This window comes from Amia ocellicauda, unplaced genomic scaffold (assembly GCF_036373705.1).
Source record: "Amia ocellicauda isolate fAmiCal2 unplaced genomic scaffold, fAmiCal2.hap1 HAP1_SCAFFOLD_127, whole genome shotgun sequence".
NCBI lineage: Eukaryota > Metazoa > Chordata > Actinopteri > Amiiformes > Amiidae > Amia > Amia ocellicauda.
The window spans coordinates 188,967-209,276 of record NW_027102692.1 but is presented as its reverse complement, the minus strand read 5'-3'; the positions used below and the strand labels follow the sequence as shown (position 1 = coordinate 209,276).

Below are 20,310 nucleotides of genomic sequence, written 5' to 3'. Positions count from 1 at the left end.
AACCCTAACCCTAACCCTAACCCTAACCCTAACCCTAACCCTAACCCTAACCCTAACCCTAACCCTAACCCTAACCCTAACCCTAACCCTAACCCTAACCCTAACCCTAACCCTAACCCTAACCCTAACCCTAACCCTAACCCTAACCCTAACCCTAACCCTAACCCTAACCCTAACCCTAACCCTAACCCTAACCCTAACCCTAACCCTAACCCTAACCCTAACCCTAACCCTAACCCTAACCCTAACCCTAACCCTAACCCTAACCCTAACCCTAACCCTAACCCTAACCCTAACCCTAACCCTAACCCTAACCCTAACCCTAACCCTAACCCTAACCCTAACCCTAACCCTAACCCTAACCCTAACCCTAACCCTAACCCTAACCCTAACCCTAACCCTAACCCTAACCCTAACCCTAACCCTAACCCTAACCCTAACCCTAACCCTAACCCTAACCCTAACCCTAACCCTAACCCTAACCCTAACCCTAACCCTAACCCTAACCCTAACCCTAACCCTAACCCTAACCCTAACCCTAACCCTAACCCTAACCCTAACCCTAACCCTAACCCTAACCCTAACCCTAACCCTAACCCTAACCCTAACCCTAACCCTAACCCTAACCCTAACCCTAACCCTAACCCTAACCCTAACCCTAACCCTAACCCTAACCCTAACCCTAACCCTAACCCTAACCCTAACCCTAACCCTAACCCTAACCCTAACCCTAACCCTAACCCTAACCCTAACCCTAACCCTAACCCTAACCCTAACCCTAACCCTAACCCTAACCCTAACCCTAACCCTAACCCTAACCCTAACCCTAACCCTAACCCTAACCCTAACCCTAACCCTAACCCTAACCCTAACCCTAACCCTAACCCTAACCCTAACCCTAACCCTAACCCTAACCCTAACCCTAACCCTAACCCTAACCCTAACCCTAACCCTAACCCTAACCCTAACCCTAACCCTAACCCTAACCCTAACCCTAACCCTAACCCTAACCCTAACCCTAACCCTAACCCTAACCCTAACCCTAACCCTAACCCTAACCCTAACCCTAACCCTAACCCTAACCCTAACCCTAACCCTAACCCTAACCCTAACCCTAACCCTAACCCTAACCCTAACCCTAACCCTAACCCTAACCCTAACCCTAACCCTAACCCTAACCCTAACCCTAACCCTAACCCTAACCCTAACCCTAACCCTAACCCTAACCCTAACCCTAACCCTAACCCTAACCCTAACCCTAACCCTAACCCTAACCCTAACCCTAACCCTAACCCTAACCCTAACCCTAACCCTAACCCTAACCCTAACCCTAACCCTAACCCTAACCCTAACCCTAACCCTAACCCTAACCCTAACCCTAACCCTAACCCTAACCCTAACCCTAACCCTAACCCTAACCCTAACCCTAACCCTAACCCTAACCCTAACCCTAACCCTAACCCTAACCCTAACCCTAACCCTAACCCTAACCCTAACCCTAACCCTAACCCTAACCCTAACCCTAACCCTAACCCTAACCCTAACCCTAACCCTAACCCTAACCCTAACCCTAACCCTAACCCTAACCCTAACCCTAACCCTAACCCTAACCCAACCCTAACCCTAACCCTAACCCTAACCCTAACCCTAACCCTAACCCTAACCCTAACCCTAACCCTAACCCTAACCCTAACCCTAACCCTAACCCTAACCCTAACCCTAACCCTAACCCTAACCCTAACCCTAACCCTAACCCTAACCCTAACCCTAACCCTAACCCTAACCCTAACCCTAACCCTAACCCTAACCCTAACCCTAACCCTAACCCTAACCCTAACCCTAACCCTAACCCTAACCCTAACCCTAACCCTAACCCTAACCCTAACCCTAACCCTAACCCTAACCCTAACCCTAACCCTAACCCTAACCCTAACCCTAACCCTAACCCTAACCCTAACCCTAACCCTAACCCTAACCCTAACCCTAACCCTAACCCTAACCCTAACCCTAACCCTAACCCTAACCCTAACCCTAACCCTAACCCTAACCCTAACCCTAACCCTAACCCTAACCCTAACCCTAACCCTAACCCTAACCCTAACCCTAACCCTAACCCTAACCCTAACCCTAACCCTAACCCTAACCCTAACCCTAACCCTAACCCTAACCCTAACCCTAACCCTAACCCTAACCCTAACCCTAACCCTAACCCTAACCCTAACCCTAACCCTAACCCTAACCCTAACCCTAACCCTAACCCTAACCCTAACCCTAACCCTAACCCTAACCCTAACCCTAACCCTAACCCTAACCCTAACCCTAACCCTAACCCTAACCCTAACCCTAACCCTAACCCTAACCCTAACCCTAACCCTAACCCTAACCCTAACCCTAACCCTAACCCTAACCCTAACCCTAACCCTAACCCTAACCCTAACCCTAACCCTAACCCTAACCCTAACCCTAACCCTAACCCTAACCCTAACCCTAACCCTAACCCTAACCCTAACCCTAACCCTAACCCTAACCCTAACCCTAACCCTAACCCTAACCCTAACCCTAACCCTAACCCTAACCCTAACCCTAACCCTAACCCTAACCCTAACCCTAACCCTAACCCTAACCCTAACCCTAACCCTAACCCTAACCCTAACCCTAACCCTAACCCTAACCCTAACCCTAACCCTAACCCTAACCCTAACCCTAACCCTAACCCTAACCCTAACCCTAACCCTAACCCTAACCCTAACCCTAACCCTAACCCTAACCCTAACCCTAACCCTAACCCTAACCCTAACCCTAACCCTAACCCTAACCCTAACCCTAACCCTAACCCTAACCCTAACCCTAACCCTAACCCTAACCCTAACCCTAACCCTAACCCTAACCCTAACCCTAACCCTAACCCTAACCCTAACCCTAACCCTAACCCTAACCCTAACCCTAACCCTAACCCTAACCCTAACCCTAACCCTAACCCTAACCCTAACCCTAACCCTAACCCTAACCCTAACCCTAACCCTAACCCTAACCCTAACCCTAACCCTAACCCTAACCCTAACCCTAACCCTAACCCTAACCCTAACCCTAACCCTAACCCTAACCCTAACCCTAACCCTAACCCTAACCCTAACCCTAACCCTAACCCTAACCCTAACCCTAACCCTAACCCTAACCCTAACCCTAACCCTAACCCTAACCCTAACCCTAACCCTAACCCTAACCCTAACCCTAACCCTAACCCTAACCCTAACCCTAACCCTAACCCTAACCCTAACCCTAACCCTAACCCTAACCCTAACCCTAACCCTAACCCTAACCCTAACCCTAACCCTAACCCTAACCCTAACCCTAACCCTAACCCTAACCCTAACCCTAACCCTAACCCTAACCCTAACCCTAACCCTAACCCTAACCCTAACCCTAACCCTAACCCTAACCCTAACCCTAACCCTAACCCTAACCCTAACCCTAACCCTAACCCTAACCCTAACCCTAACCCTAACCCTAACCCTAACCCTAACCCTAACCCTAACCCTAACCCTAACCCTAACCCTAACCCTAACCCTAACCCTAACCCTAACCCTAACCCTAACCCTAACCCTAACCCTAACCCTAACCCTAACCCTAACCCTAACCCTAACCCTAACCCTAACCCTAACCCTAACCCTAACCCTAACCCTAACCCTAACCCTAACCCTAACCCTAACCCTAACCCTAACCCTAACCCTAACCCTAACCCTAACCCTAACCCTAACCCTAACCCTAACCCTAACCCTAACCCTAACCCTAACCCTAACCCTAACCCTAACCCTAACCCTAACCCTAACCCTAACCCTAACCCTAACCCTAACCCTAACCCTAACCCTAACCCTAACCCTAACCCTAACCCTAACCCTAACCCTAACCCTAACCCTAACCCTAACCCTAACCCTAACCCTAACCCTAACCCTAACCCTAACCCTAACCCTAACCCTAACCCTAACCCTAACCCTAACCCTAACCCTAACCCTAACCCTAACCCTAACCCTAACCCTAACCCTAACCCTAACCCTAACCCTAACCCTAACCCTAACCCTAACCCTAACCCTAACCCTAACCCTAACCCTAACCCTAACCCTAACCCTAACCCTAACCCTAACCCTAACCCTAACCCTAACCCTAACCCTAACCCTAACCCTAACCCTAACCCTAACCCTAACCCTAACCCTAACCCTAACCCTAACCCTAACCCTAACCCTAACCCTAACCCTAACCCTAACCCTAACCCTAACCCTAACCCTAACCCTAACCCTAACCCTAACCCTAACCCTAACCCTAACCCTAACCCTAACCCTAACCCTAACCCTAACCCTAACCCTAACCCTAACCCTAACCCTAACCCTAACCCTAACCCTAACCCTAACCCTAACCCTAACCCTAACCCTAACCCTAACCCTAACCCTAACCCTAACCCTAACCCTAACCCTAACCCTAACCCTAACCCTAACCCTAACCCTAACCCTAACCCTAACCCTAACCCTAACCCTAACCCTAACCCTAACCCTAACCCTAACCCTAACCCTAACCCTAACCCTAACCCTAACCCTAACCCTAACCCTAACCCTAACCCTAACCCTAACCCTAACCCTAACCCTAACCCTAACCCTAACCCTAACCCTAACCCTAACCCTAACCCTAACCCTAACCCTAACCCTAACCCTAACCCTAACCCTAACCCTAACCCTAACCCTAACCCTAACCCTAACCCTAACCCTAACCCTAACCCTAACCCTAACCCTAACCCTAACCCTAACCCTAACCCTAACCCTAACCCTAACCCTAACCCTAACCCTAACCCTAACCCTAACCCTAACCAACCAAGGGTTCAAGTCCCTGTTCGGGCGCAGAGTTGAGACCTTGTTGACCGAGGGCCATGATGGTGAAAAGCCTGGACGGCCTTCCTCGGGACAATGAGATACGCAGTTGCGTCAAGGCGAGGTGTCCTGTCCTCTTTGCTTCCTTCGGCAAATATCCAGCCTGGCAAGTGTTGTCTTCCAGAGGCAAGTCAAGCCAGGAACTCTGAGAGATATTTTTGCTGTTGACGACGTGTCACTTTAGAACAGGACAACATGCATCTCTACTTGACTTGGCACAATCTGTGAGGGTTGGGCCAACACAACCTACTCAATGTGTCCACATATTTGCTGGCGTCTTGAAATACTTGGAATGACCTGTGGCCCAATCCCATGCAGAAGTCCACAGCTATGCGTGTCAGTATGCACTGCTCCTCATCCCCAATGTGCCACTTGTAAGAACTGTGTAAAAAGCGACAGAGAACGTGATCAGCAAACAAACACAATTCCCCTGAGAACGACAGTCATCGTGCCGATCGTAATCTCAGTGCATACCTGGATGCCCAACAAGCCAAGCCAGTGGTTCCCAAGCGTTTTATTGCCACGGCACACTTTGCTGAGACCAAAAACCTTTGCGGTGCACCAACATGGAAAAAAAAAAAGGATTTACTAGGTATTGTCTCACCTGAATGGCAACAGGCTGCTAAAACTATTATCACACGCACATTGCATGTTAACGTATGTCAGTAAGGGAGTAATTAAAAGGGCAAATGTGTGAAGTGCAAGGAGTGGCCTTTAGTGGTTAGGTAAAAAAGTAGACAGACAAACTAAATAATTACTTGATGCAAATCATTTATTTAGTGCAGACAGACCAAGACCAGACACAATAAACTATTCGCAGTAAATATAAATTCACAGCAAAGTAGGTTCAGTTCACAATATCCTATAACAAGCTCTATTCAACACAGTGGTTAAACGTTACAAAGGGCATTAGAATTGTTGAAAAACAATAGCACACGGATCAAACATGCTATCCCCGCCGTTTTATTCGATTTGATTAGACGTTTCGCGACCGAAACGTTTTGTGTGCGGACTGAACGCACACCTGAGCCGAGCACGATCACAATACATATCCACAGTTAATCTAAGCGGTATCGTATTGTAACCGTTTCGGTTTGTTATCAACCCTTCCGGATCCAAAACCAGGAGTCAGACACCCTTTTCGGTGGACACGCTGTTGACTTCTCACAAGCACCATCCGCCTTCACAGAGGCAGCGCTAGCAGTGGAAAGAACGAAGAACTGCAGGAGAAACGCCGGGGCTATTTAGAGCCCGATTATTCATCGCAGAGGGGGGAAACCAAAGTCAAATGAGACTTAGAGGAACAGGAGACATCCAACAACAGTACACAACGGTACAGTACACAATCAATACATAACAATGAACAGGCCCTTAATTCACTCTTTACAGTCCTTTCTCTTATCTCCCAGCAGCCCCTACGGAGATGGCCGCATATTAATCGAGAGGGGCGGTGCTGCCTCTCCATCTCCGTTACAGTATCAAAAAATTAAGCCTACCAAAAGGGCAAGAACAAACACATTGAATAATATTGATAAAATCGATTTCGTTCACCAGTCCAACTTAGAACAAGGACAAGCAGAGTTCAAGATGAAAAGGAATTCACCATCTGTCCCCTTAATCAATTGCCTTTCAGTACCACTGATAGCACTGCGACTCAGTGTAGGTGTGCGTTCAGTCCGGCAAACACAACATTTCAGTTATGAAACGCTTTCTACAGGTGATGTATGAATGTAACATTTTCACAAATTTGAATAAGTTTGATTTGATACAAGATTTATGAAGTTGACCCAAAAAAATGACATCATATTTTGGAGGGGATAAAAATCTCACGACACAATTGGGTAGTCCTCACGGCACACGGGTTGAAAACCACTGAGCCAAGCCACGGTGCTTCTTGGCTTTGCACGGCCACTGAGACTGCCAGGGAAAGGCGGTGAGGAGCTTCCCTTCGGTAGCTCAGTTGTTAGAGCGGAGGACTGTAGGTTTAAGGCAGCGGGCACCCTTAGGGCACTGGTTCAATTCCGTCTCGAAGGAAGTCGTGCTTATGGTTTGGCGTCGGTTTTGGACGAGCTCCCAAATGTCAAGCCATTGGAATTGCATGAGGACAAGGAGAAAACCCCGGCAATTCGGATTTGTTGTCGAGAACTCGCATTGCCCAAACATCTCGTATTGCATGTGACCCTTTTCACCCTGAGCCCAGTTTTATAAACCGGCCAGAGGCAAGTCAAGCCAGGAACTCTGAGAGATGTTTTTGCTGTTGACGACGTGTCACTTTAGAACAGGACAACATGCATCTCTACTTGACTTGGCACAATCTGTGAGGGTTGGGCCAACACAACCTACTCAATGTGTCCACACATTTGCTGGCGTCTTGAAATACTTGGAATGACCTGTGGCCCCATACCATGCAGAAGTCCATAGCTATGCGTGTCAGCATGCACTGCTCCTCATCCCCAATGTGCCACTTGTAAGAACTGTGTAAAAAGCGACAGAGAACGTGATCAGCAAAGAAACACAATTCCCCTGAGAACGACAATCATCATGCCGATCGTAATCTCAGTGCATACCTGGATGCCCAACAAGCCAAGCCAGTGGTTCCCAAGCGTTTTATTGCCACGGCACACTTTGCTGAGACCAAAAACCTTTGCGGTGCACCAACATGGAAAAAAAAAAAGGATTTACTAGGTATTGTCTCACCTGAATGGCAACAGGCTGCTAAAACTATTATCACACGCACATTGCATGTTAACGTATGTCAGTAAGGGAGTAATTAAAAGGGCAAATGTGTGAAGTGCAAGGAGTGGCCTTTAGTGGTTAGGTAAAAAAGTAGACAGACAAACTAAATAATTACTTGATGCAAATCATTTATTTAGTGCAGACAGACCAAGACCAGACACAATAAACTATTCGCAGTAAATATAAATTCACAGCAAAGTAGGTTCAGTTCACAATATCCTATAACAAGCTCTATTCAACACAGTGGTTAAACGTTACAAAGGGCATTAGAATTGTTGAAAAACAATAGCACACGGATCAAACATGCTATCCCCGCCGTTTTATTCGATTTGATTAGACGTTTCGCGACCGAAACGTTTTGTGTGCGGACTGAACGCAGACCTGAGCCGAGCACGATCACAATACATATCCACAGTTAATCTAAGCGGTATCGTATTGTAACCGTTTCGGTTTGTTATCAACCCTTCCGGATCCAAAATCAGGAGTCAGACACCCTTTTCGGTGGACACGCTGTTGACTTCTCACAAGCACCATCCGCCTTCACAGAGGCAGCGCTAGCAGTGGAAAGAACGAAGAACTGCAGGAGAAACGCCGGGGCTATTTAGAGCCCGATTATTCATCGCAGAGGGGGGAAACCAAAGTCAAATGAGACTTAGAGGAACAGGAGACATCCAACAACAGTACACAACGGTACAGTACACAATCAATACATAACAATGAACAGGCCCTTAATTCACTCTTTACAGTCCTTTCTCTTATCTCCCAGCAGCCCCTACGGAGATGGCCGCATATTAATCGAGAGGGGCGGTGCTGCCTCTCCATCTCCGTTACAGTATCAAAAAATTAAGCCTACCAAAAGGGCAAGAACAAACACATTGAATAATATTGATAAAATCGATTTCGTTCACCAGTCCAACTTAGAACAAGGACAAGCAGAGTTCAAGATGAAAAGGAATTCACCATCTGTCCCCTTAATCAATTGCCTTTCAGTACCACTGATAGCACTGCGACTCAGTGTAGGTGTGCGTTCAGTCCGGCAAACACAACATTTCAGTTATGAAACGCTTTCTACAGGTGATGTATGAATGTAACATTTTCACAAATTTGAATAAGTTTGATTTGATACAAGATTTATGAAGTTGACCCAAAAAAATGACATCATATTTTGGAGGGGATAAAAATCTCACGACACAATTGGGTAGTCCTCACGGCACACGGGTTGAAAACCACTGAGCCAAGCCACGGTGCTTCTTGGCTTTGCACGGCCACTGAGACTGCCAGGGAAAGGTGGTGAGGAGCTTCCCTTCGGTAGCTCAGTTGTTAGAGCGGAGGACTGTAGGTTTAAGGCAGCGGGCACCCTTAGGGCGCTGGTTCAATTCCGTCTCGAAGGAAGCCGTGCTTATGGTTTGGCGTCGGTTTTGGACGAGCTCCCAAATGTCAAGCCATTGGAATTGCATGAGGACAAGGAGAAAACCCCGGCAATTCGGATTTGTTGTCGAGAACTCGCATTGCCCAAACATCTCGTATTGCATGTGACCCTTTTCACCCTGAGCCCAGTTTTCTAAACCGGCCAGAAAGCGGTCTGGAACAATCATGAAGCCAACACATTGTGAAGCACTTCACTGAAGCCCGGGTAGCTCAGCCGGTAGAGCATCAGACTTTTAATCTGAGGGTCCAGGGTTCAAGTCCCTGTTCGGGCGCAGTGTTGAGACCTTGTTGACCGAGGGCCATGATGGTGAAAAGCCTGGACGGCCTTCCTCGGAACAATGAGATACGCAGTTGAGTCTAGGCGAGGTGTCCTGTCCTCTTTGCTTCCTTCGGCAAATATCCAGCCTGGCCAGTGTTGTCTTCCAGAGGCAAGTCAAGCCAGGAACTCTGAGAGATGTTTTTGCTGTTGACGACGTGTCACTTTAGAACAGGACAACATGCATCTCTACTTGACTTGGCACAATCTGTGAGGGTTGGGCCAACACAACCTACTCAATGTGTCCACACATTTGCTGGCGTCTTGAAATACTTGGAATGACCTGTGGCCCCATACCATGCAGAAGTCCACAGCTATGCGTGTCAGCATGCACTGCTCCTCATCCCCAATGTGCCACTTGTAAGAACTGTGTAAAAAGCGACAGAGAACGTGATCAGCAAAGAAACACAATTCCCCTGAGAACGACAATCATCATGCCGATCGTAATCTCAGTGCATACCTGGATGCCCAACAAGCCAAGCCAGTGGTTCCCAAGCGTTTTAATGCCACGGCACACTTTGCTGAGACCAAAAACCTTTGCGGCGCACCAACATGGAAAAAAAAAAAGGATTTACTAGGTATTGTCTCACCTGAATGGCAACAGGCTGCTAAAACTATTATCACACGCACATTGCATGTTAACGTATGTCAGTAAGGGAGTAATTAAAAGGGCAAATGTGTGAAGTGCAAGGAGTGGCCTTTAGTGGTTAGGTAAAAAAGTAGACAGACAAACTAAATAATTACTTGATGCAAATCATTTATTTAGTGCAGACAGACCAAGACCAGACACAATAAACTATTCGCAGTAAATATAAATTCACAGCAAAGTAGGTTCAGTTCACAATATCCTATAACAAGCTCTATTCAACACAGTGGTTAAACGTTACAAAGGGCATTAGAATTGTTGAAAAACAATAGCACACGGATCAAACATGCTATCCCCGCCGTTTTATTCGATTTGATTAGACGTTTCGCGACCGAAACGTTTTGTGTGCGGACTGAACGCACACCTGAGCCGAGCACGATCACAATACATATCCACAGTTAATCTAAGCGGTATCGTATTGTAACCGTTTCGGTTTGTTATCAACCCTTCCGGATCCAAAACCAGGAGTCAGACACCCTTTTCGGTGGACACGCTGTTAACTTCTCACAAGCACCATCCGCCTTCACAGAGGCAGCGCTAGCAGTGGAAAGAACGAAGAACTGCAGGAGAAACGCCGGGGCTATTTAGAGCCCGATTATTCATCGCAGAGGGGGGAAACCAAAGTCAAATGAGACTTAGAGGAACAGGAGACATCCAACAACAGTACACAACGGTACAGTACACAATCAATACATAACAATGAACAGGCCCTTAATTCACTCTTTACAGTCCTTTCTCTTATCTCCCAGCAGCCCCTACGGAGATGGCCGCATATTAATCGAGAGGGGCGGTGCTGCCTCTCCATCTCCGTTACAGTATCAAAAAATTAAGCCTACCAAAAGGGCAAGAACAAACACATTGAATAATATTGATAAAATCGATTTCGTTCACCAGTCCAACTTAGAACAAGGACAAGCAGAGTTCAAGATGAAAAGGAATTCACCATCTGTCCCCTTAATCAATTGCCTTTCAGTACCACTGATAGCACTGCGACTCAGTGTAGGTGTGCGTTCAGTCCGGCAAACACAACATTTCAGTTATGAAACGCTGTCTACAGGTGATGTATGAATGTAACATTTTCACAAATTTGAATAAGTTTGATTTGATACAAGATGTATGAAGTTGACCCAAAAAAATGACATCATATTTTGGAGGGGATAAAAATCTCACGACACAATTGGGTAGTCCTCACGGCACACGGGTTGAAAACCACTGAGCCAAGCCACGGTGCTTCTTGGCTTTGCACGGCCACTGAGACTGCCAGGGAAAGGCGGTGAGGAGCTTCCCTTCGGTAGCTCAGTTGTTAGAGCGGAGGACTGTAGGTTTAAGGCAGCGGGCACCCTTAGGGCGCTGGTTCAATTCCGTCTCGAAGGAAGCCGTGCTTATGGTTTGGCGTCGGTTTTGGACGAGCTCCCAAATGTCAAGCCATTGGAATTGCATGAGGACAAGGAGAAAACCCTGGCAATTCGGATTTGTTGTCGAGAACTCGCATTGCCCAAACATCTCGTATTGCATGTGACCCTTTTCACCCTGAGCCCAGTTTTCTAAACCGGCCAGAAAGCGGTCTGGAACAATCATGAAGCCAACACATTGTGAAGCACTTCACTGAAGCCCGGGTAGCTCAGCCGGTAGAGCATCAGACTTTTAATCTGAGGGTCCAGGGTTCAAGTCCCTGTTCGGGCGCAGAGTTGAGACCTTGTTGACCGAGGGCCATGATGGTGAAAAGCCTGGACGGCCTTCCTCGGGACAATGAGATACGCAGTTGCGTCAAGGCGAGGTGTCCTGTCCTCTTTGCTTCCTTCGGCAAATATCCAGCCTGGCAAGTGTTGTCTTCCAGAGGCAAGTCAAGCCAGGAACTCTGAGAGATATTTTTGCTGTTGACGACGTGTCACTTTAGAACAGGACAACATGCATCTCTACTTGACTTGGCACAATCTGTGAGGGTTGGGCCAACACAACCTACTCAATGTGTCCACATATTTGCTGGCGTCTTGAAATACTTGGAATGACCTGTGGCCCAATCCCATGCAGAAGTCCACAGCTATGCGTGTCAGTATGCACTGCTCCTCATCCCCAATGTGCCACTTGTAAGAACTGTGTAAAAAGCGACAGAGAACGTGATCAGCAAACAAACACAATTCCCCTGAGAACGACAGTCATCGTGCCGATCGTAATCTCAGTGCATACCTGGATGCCCAACAAGCCAAGCCAGTGGTTCCCAAGCGTTTTATTGCCACGGCACACTTTGCTGAGACCAAAAACCTTTGCGGTGCACCAACATGGAAAAAAAAAAAGGATTTACTAGGTATTGTCTCACCTGAATGGCAACAGGCTGCTAAAACTATTATCACACGCACATTGCATGTTAACGTATGTCAGTAAGGGAGTAATTAAAAGGGCAAATGTGTGAAGTGCAAGGAGTGGCCTTTAGTGGTTAGGTAAAAAAGTAGACAGACAAACTAAATAATTACTTGATGCAAATCATTTATTTAGTGCAGACAGACCAAGACCAGACACAATAAACTATTCGCAGTAAATATAAATTCACAGCAAAGTAGGTTCAGTTCACAATATCCTATAACAAGCTCTATTCAACACAGTGGTTAAACGTTACAAAGGGCATTAGAATTGTTGAAAAACAATAGCACACGGATCAAACATGCTATCCCCGCCGTTTTATTCGATTTGATTAGACGTTTCGCGACCGAAACGTTTTGTGTGCGGACTGAACGCACACCTGAGCCGAGCACGATCACAATACATATCCACAGTTAATCTAAGCGGTATCGTATTGTAACCGTTTCGGTTTGTTATCAACCCTTCCGGATCCAAAACCAGGAGTCAGACACCCTTTTCGGTGGACACGCTGTTGACTTCTCACAAGCACCATCCGCCTTCACAGAGGCAGCGCTAGCAGTGGAAAGAACGAAGAACTGCAGGAGAAACGCCGGGGCTATTTAGAGCCCGATTATTCATCGCAGAGGGGGGAAACCAAAGTCAAATGAGACTTAGAGGAACAGGAGACATCCAACAACAGTACACAACGGTACAGTACACAATCAATACATAACAATGAACAGGCCCTTAATTCACTCTTTACAGTCCTTTCTCTTATCTCCCAGCAGCCCCTACGGAGATGGCCGCATATTAATCGAGAGGGGCGGTGCTGCCTCTCCATCTCCGTTACAGTATCAAAAAATTAAGCCTACCAAAAGGGCAAGAACAAACACATTGAATAATATTGATAAAATCGATTTCGTTCACCAGTCCAACTTAGAACAAGGACAAGCAGAGTTCAAGATGAAAAGGAATTCACCATCTGTCCCCTTAATCAATTGCCTTTCAGTACCACTGATAGCACTGCGACTCAGTGTAGGTGTGCGTTCAGTCCGGCAAACACAACATTTCAGTTATGAAACGCTTTCTACAGGTGATGTATGAATGTAACATTTTCACAAATTTGAATAAGTTTGATTTGATACAAGATTTATGAAGTTGACCCAAAAAAATGACATCATATTTTGGAGGGGATAAAAATCTCACGACACAATTGGGTAGTCCTCACGGCACACGGGTTGAAAACCACTGAGCCAAGCCACGGTGCTTCTTGGCTTTGCACGGCCACTGAGACTGCCAGGGAAAGGCGGTGAGGAGCTTCCCTTCGGTAGCTCAGTTGTTAGAGCGGAGGACTGTAGGTTTAAGGCAGCGGGCACCCTTAGGGCACTGGTTCAATTCCGTCTCGAAGGAAGTCGTGCTTATGGTTTGGCGTCGGTTTTGGACGAGCTCCCAAATGTCAAGCCATTGGAATTGCATGAGGACAAGGAGAAAACCCCGGCAATTCGGATTTGTTGTCGAGAACTCGCATTGCCCAAACATCTCGTATTGCATGTGACCCTTTTCACCCTGAGCCCAGTTTTATAAACCGGCCAGAGGCAAGTCAAGCCAGGAACTCTGAGAGATGTTTTTGCTGTTGACGACGTGTCACTTTAGAACAGGACAACATGCATCTCTACTTGACTTGGCACAATCTGTGAGGGTTGGGCCAACACAACCTACTCAATGTGTCCACACATTTGCTGGCGTCTTGAAATACTTGGAATGACCTGTGGCCCCATACCATGCAGAAGTCCATAGCTATGCGTGTCAGCATGCACTGCTCCTCATCCCCAATGTGCCACTTGTAAGAACTGTGTAAAAAGCGACAGAGAACGTGATCAGCAAAGAAACACAATTCCCCTGAGAACGACAATCATCATGCCGATCGTAATCTCAGTGCATACCTGGATGCCCAACAAGCCAAGCCAGTGGTTCCCAAGCGTTTTATTGCCACGGCACACTTTGCTGAGACCAAAAACCTTTGCGGTGCACCAACATGGAAAAAAAAAAAGGATTTACTAGGTATTGTCTCACCTGAATGGCAACAGGCTGCTAAAACTATTATCACACGCACATTGCATGTTAACGTATGTCAGTAAGGGAGTAATTAAAAGGGCAAATGTGTGAAGTGCAAGGAGTGGCCTTTAGTGGTTAGGTAAAAAAGTAGACAGACAAACTAAATAATTACTTGATGCAAATCATTTATTTAGTGCAGACAGACCAAGACCAGACACAATAAACTATTCGCAGTAAATATAAATTCACAGCAAAGTAGGTTCAGTTCACAATATCCTATAACAAGCTCTATTCAACACAGTGGTTAAACGTTACAAAGGGCATTAGAATTGTTGAAAAACAATAGCACACGGATCAAACATGCTATCCCCGCCGTTTTATTCGATTTGATTAGACGTTTCGCGACCGAAACGTTTTGTGTGCGGACTGAACGCAGACCTGAGCCGAGCACGATCACAATACATATCCACAGTTAATCTAAGCGGTATCGTATTGTAACCGTTTCGGTTTGTTATCAACCCTTCCGGATCCAAAATCAGGAGTCAGACACCCTTTTCGGTGGACACGCTGTTGACTTCTCACAAGCACCATCCGCCTTCACAGAGGCAGCGCTAGCAGTGGAAAGAACGAAGAACTGCAGGAGAAACGCCGGGGCTATTTAGAGCCCGATTATTCATCGCAGAGGGGGGAAACCAAAGTCAAATGAGACTTAGAGGAACAGGAGACATCCAACAACAGTACACAACGGTACAGTACACAATCAATACATAACAATGAACAGGCCCTTAATTCACTCTTTACAGTCCTTTCTCTTATCTCCCAGCAGCCCCTACGGAGATGGCCGCATATTAATCGAGAGGGGCGGTGCTGCCTCTCCATCTCCGTTACAGTATCAAAAAATTAAGCCTACCAAAAGGGCAAGAACAAACACATTGAATAATATTGATAAAATCGATTTCGTTCACCAGTCCAACTTAGAACAAGGACAAGCAGAGTTCAAGATGAAAAGGAATTCACCATCTGTCCCCTTAATCAATTGCCTTTCAGTACCACTGATAGCACTGCGACTCAGTGTAGGTGTGCGTTCAGTCCGGCAAACACAACATTTCAGTTATGAAACGCTTTCTACAGGTGATGTATGAATGTAACATTTTCACAAATTTGAATAAGTTTGATTTGATACAAGATTTATGAAGTTGACCCAAAAAAATGACATCATATTTTGGAGGGGATAAAAATCTCACGACACAATTGGGTAGTCCTCACGGCACACGGGTTGAAAACCACTGAGCCAAGCCACGGTGCTTCTTGGCTTTGCACGGCCACTGAGACTGCCAGGGAAAGGTGGTGAGGAGCTTCCCTTCGGTAGCTCAGTTGTTAGAGCGGAGGACTGTAGGTTTAAGGCAGCGGGCACCCTTAGGGCGCTGGTTCAATTCCGTCTCGAAGGAAGCCGTGCTTATGGTTTGGCGTCGGTTTTGGACGAGCTCCCAAATGTCAAGCCATTGGAATTGCATGAGGACAAGGAGAAAACCCCGGCAATTCGGATTTGTTGTCGAGAACTCGCATTGCCCAAACATCTCGTATTGCATGTGACCCTTTTCACCCTGAGCCCAGTTTTCTAAACCGGCCAGAAAGCGGTCTGGAACAATCATGAAGCCAACACATTGTGAAGCACTTCACTGAAGCCCGGGTAGCTCAGCCGGTAGAGCATCAGACTTTTAATCTGAGGGTCCAGGGTTCAAGTCCCTGTTCGGGCGCAGTGTTGAGACCTTGTTGACCGAGGGCCATGATGGTGAAAAGCCTGGACGGCCTTCCTCGGAACAATGAGATACGCAGTTGAGTCTAGGCGAGGTGTCCTGTCCTCTTTGCTTCCTTCGGCAAATATCCAGCCTGGCCAGTGTTGTCTTCCAGAGGCAAGTCAAGCCAGGAACTCTGAGAGATGTTTTTGCTGTTGACGACGTGTCACTTTAGAACAGGACAACATGCATCTCTACTTGACTTGGCACAATCTGTGAGGGTTGGGCCAACACAACCTACTCAATGTGTCCACACATTTGCTGGCGTCTTGAAATACTTGGAATGACCTGTGGCCCCATACCATGCAGAAGTCCACAGCTATGCGTGTCAGCATGCACTGCTCCTCATCCCCAATGTGCCACTTGTAAGAACTGTGTAAAAAGCGACAGAGAACGTGATCAGCAAAGAAACACAATTCCCCTGAGAACGACAATCATCATGCCGATCGTAATCTCAGTGCATACCTGGATGCCCAACAAGCCAAGCCAGTGGTTCCCAAGCGTTTTAATGCCACGGCACACTTTGCTGAGACCAAAAACCTTTGCGGCGCACCAACATGGAAAAAAAAAAAGGATTTACTAGGTATTGTCTCACCTGAATGGCAACAGGCTGCTAAAACTATTATCACACGCACATTGCATGTTAACGTATGTCAGTAAGGGAGTAATTAAAAGGGCAAATGTGTGAAGTGCAAGGAGTGGCCTTTAGTGGTTAGGTAAAAAAGTAGACAGACAAACTAAATAATTACTTGATGCAAATCATTTATTTAGTGCAGACAGACCAAGACCAGACACAATAAACTATTCGCAGTAAATATAAATTCACAGCAAAGTAGGTTCAGTTCACAATATCCTATAACAAGCTCTATTCAACACAGTGGTTAAACGTTACAAAGGGCATTAGAATTGTTGAAAAACAATAGCACACGGATCAAACATGCTATCCCCGCCGTTTTATTCGATTTGATTAGACGTTTCGCGACCGAAACGTTTTGTGTGCGGACTGAACGCACACCTGAGCCGAGCACGATCACAATACATATCCACAGTTAATCTAAGCGGTATCGTATTGTAACCGTTTCGGTTTGTTATCAACCCTTCCGGATCCAAAACCAGGAGTCAGACACCCTTTTCGGTGGACACGCTGTTGACTTCTCACAAGCACCATCCGCCTTCACAGAGGCAGCGCTAGCAGTGGAAAGAACGAAGAACTGCAGGAGAAACGCCGGGGCTATTTAGAGCCCGATTATTCATCGCAGAGGGGGGAAACCAAAGTCAAATGAGACTTAGAGGAACAGGAGACATCCAACAACAGTACACAACGGTACAGTACACAATCAATACATAACAATGAACAGGCCCTTAATTCACTCTTTACAGTCCTTTCTCTTATCTCCCAGCAGCCCCTACGGAGATGGCCGCATATTAATCGAGAGGGGCGGTGCTGCCTCTCCATCTCCGTTACAGTATCAAAAAATTAAGCCTACCAAAAGGGCAAGAACAAACACATTGAATAATATTGATAAAATCGATTTCGTTCACCAGTCCAACTTAGAACAAGGACAAGCAGAGTTCAAGATGAAAAGGAATTCACCATCTGTCCCCTTAATCAATTGCCTTTCAGTACCACTGATAGCACTGCGACTCAGTGTAGGTGTGCGTTCAGTCCGGCAAACACAACATTTCAGTTATGAAACGCTGTCTACAGGTGATGTATGAATGTAACATTTTCACAAATTTGAATAAGTTTGATTTGATACAAGATGTATGAAGTTGACCCAAAAAAATGACATCATATTTTGGAGGGGATAAAAATCTCACGACACAATTGGGTAGTCCTCACGGCACACGGGTTGAAAACCACTGAGCCAAGCCACGGTGCTTCTTGGCTTTGCACGGCCACTGAGACTGCCAGGGAAAGGCGGTGAGGAGCTTCCCTTCGGTAGCTCAGTTGTTAGAGCGGAGGACTGTAGGTTTAAGGCAGCGGGCACCCTTAGGGCGCTGGTTCAATTCCGTCTCGAAGGAAGCCGTGCTTATGGTTTGGCGTCGGTTTTGGACGAGCTCCCAAATGTCAAGCCATTGGAATTGCATGAGGACAAGGAGAAAACCCTGGCAATTCGGATTTGTTGTCGAGAACTCGCATTGCCCAAACATCTCGTATTGCATGTGACCCTTTTCACCCTGAGCCCAGTTTTCTAAACCGGCCAGAAAGCGGTCTGGAACAATCATGAAGCCAACACATTGTGAAGCACTTCACTGAAGCCCGGGTAGCTCAGCCGGTAGAGCATCAGACTTTTAATCTGAGGGTCCAGGGTTCAAGTCCCTGTTCGGGCGCAGTGTTGAGACCTTGTTGACCGAGGGCCATGATGGTGAAAAGCCTGGACGGCCTTCCTCGGAACAATGAGATACGCAGTTGAGTCTAGGCGAGGTGTCCTGTCCTCTTTGCTTCCTTCGGCAAATATCCAGCCTGGCCAGTGTTGTCTTCCAGAGGCAAGTCAAGCCAGGAACTCTGAGAGATGTTTTTGCTGTTGACGACGTGTCACTTTAGAACAGGACAACATGCATCTCTACTTGACTTGGCACAATCTGTGAGGGTTGGGCCAACACAACCTACTCAATGTGTCCACACATTTGCTGGCGTCTTGAAATACTTGGAATGACCTGTGGCCCCATACCATGCAGAAGTCCACAGCTATGCGTGTCAGCATGCACTGCTCCTCATCCCCAATGTGCCACTTGTAAGAACTGTGTAAAAAGCGACAGAGAACGTGATCAGCAAAGAAACACAATTCCCCTGAGAACGACAATCATCATGCCGATCGTAATCTCAGTGCATACCTGGATGCCCAACAAGCCAAGCCAGTGGTTCCCAAGCGTTTTAATGCCACGGCACACTTTGCTGAGACCAAAAACCTTTGCGGCGCACCAACATGGAAAAAAAAAAAGGATTTACTAGGTATTGTCTCACCTGAATGGCAACAGGCTGCTAAAACTATTATCACACGCACATTGCATGTTAACGTATGTCAGTAAGGGAGTAATTAAAAGGGCAAATGTGTGAAGTGCAAGGAGTGGCCTTTAGTGGTTAGGTAAAAAAGTAGACAGACAAACTAAATAATTACTTGATGCAAATCATTTATTTAGTGCAGACAGACCAAGACCAGACACAATAAACTATTCGCAGTAAATATAAATTCACAGCAAAGTAGGTTCAGTTCACAATATCCTATAACAAGCTCTATTCAACACAGTGGTTAAACGTTACAAAGGGCATTAGAATTGTTGAAAAACAATAGCACACGGATCAAACATGCTATCCCCGCCGTTTTATTCGATTTGATTAGACGTTTCGCGACCAAAACGTTTTGTGTGCGGACTGAACGCACACCTGAGCCGAGCACGATCACAATACATATCCACAGTTAATCTAAGCGGTATCGTATTGTAACCGTTTCGGTTTGTTATCAACCCTTCCGGATCCAAAACCAGGAGTCAGACACCCTTTTCGGTGGACACGCTGTTGACTTCTCACAAGCACCATCCGCCTTCACAGAGGCAGCGCTAGCAGTGGAAAGAACGAAGAACTGCAGGAGAAACGCCGGGGCTATTTAGAGCCCGATTATTCATCGCAGAGGGGGGAAACCAAAGTCAAATGAGACTTAGAGGAACAGGAGACATCCAACAACAGTACACAACGGTACAGTACACAATCAATACATAACAATGAACAGGCCCTTAATTCACTCTTTACAGTCCTTTCTCTTATCTCCCAGCAGCCCCTACGGAGATGGCCGCATATTAATCGAGAGGGGCGGTGCTGCCTCTCCATCTCCGTTACAGTATCAAAAAATTAAGCCTACCAAAAGGGCAAGAACAAACACATTGAATAATATTGATAAAATCGATTTCGTTCACCAGTCCAACTTAGAACAAGGACAAGCAGAGTTCAAGATGAAAAGGAATTCACCATCTGTCCCCTTAATCAATTGCCTTTCAGTACCACTGATAGCACTGCGACTCAGTGTAGGTGTGCGTTCAGTCCGGCAAACACAACATTTCAGTTATGAAACGCTGTCTACA

General features: G+C 46.7%; 4 non-coding genes across 4 annotated transcripts; all 4 read left to right on the top strand.

Moving 5' to 3' along the window:
• The first annotated feature begins 9,279 nt into the window (after positions 1–9,279).
• On the top strand, positions 9,280–9,352 carry trnak-uuu (transfer RNA lysine (anticodon UUU)). The gene has a single exon. It is a non-coding gene; the product is annotated as a tRNA-Lys (tRNA).
• Positions 9,353–11,652: 2,300 nt separating this feature from the next.
• trnak-uuu (transfer RNA lysine (anticodon UUU)) lies at positions 11,653–11,725 on the top strand. Its single transcript has one exon. It is a non-coding gene; the product is annotated as a tRNA-Lys (tRNA).
• Positions 11,726–16,118: 4,393 nt separating this feature from the next.
• trnak-uuu (transfer RNA lysine (anticodon UUU)) lies at positions 16,119–16,191 on the top strand. Its single transcript has one exon. It is a non-coding gene; the product is annotated as a tRNA-Lys (tRNA).
• A 2,300-nt stretch (positions 16,192–18,491) lies between these two features.
• trnak-uuu (transfer RNA lysine (anticodon UUU)) lies at positions 18,492–18,564 on the top strand. The gene has a single exon. It is a non-coding gene; the product is annotated as a tRNA-Lys (tRNA).
• The last annotated feature ends 1,746 nt before the right edge of the window (positions 18,565–20,310 follow it).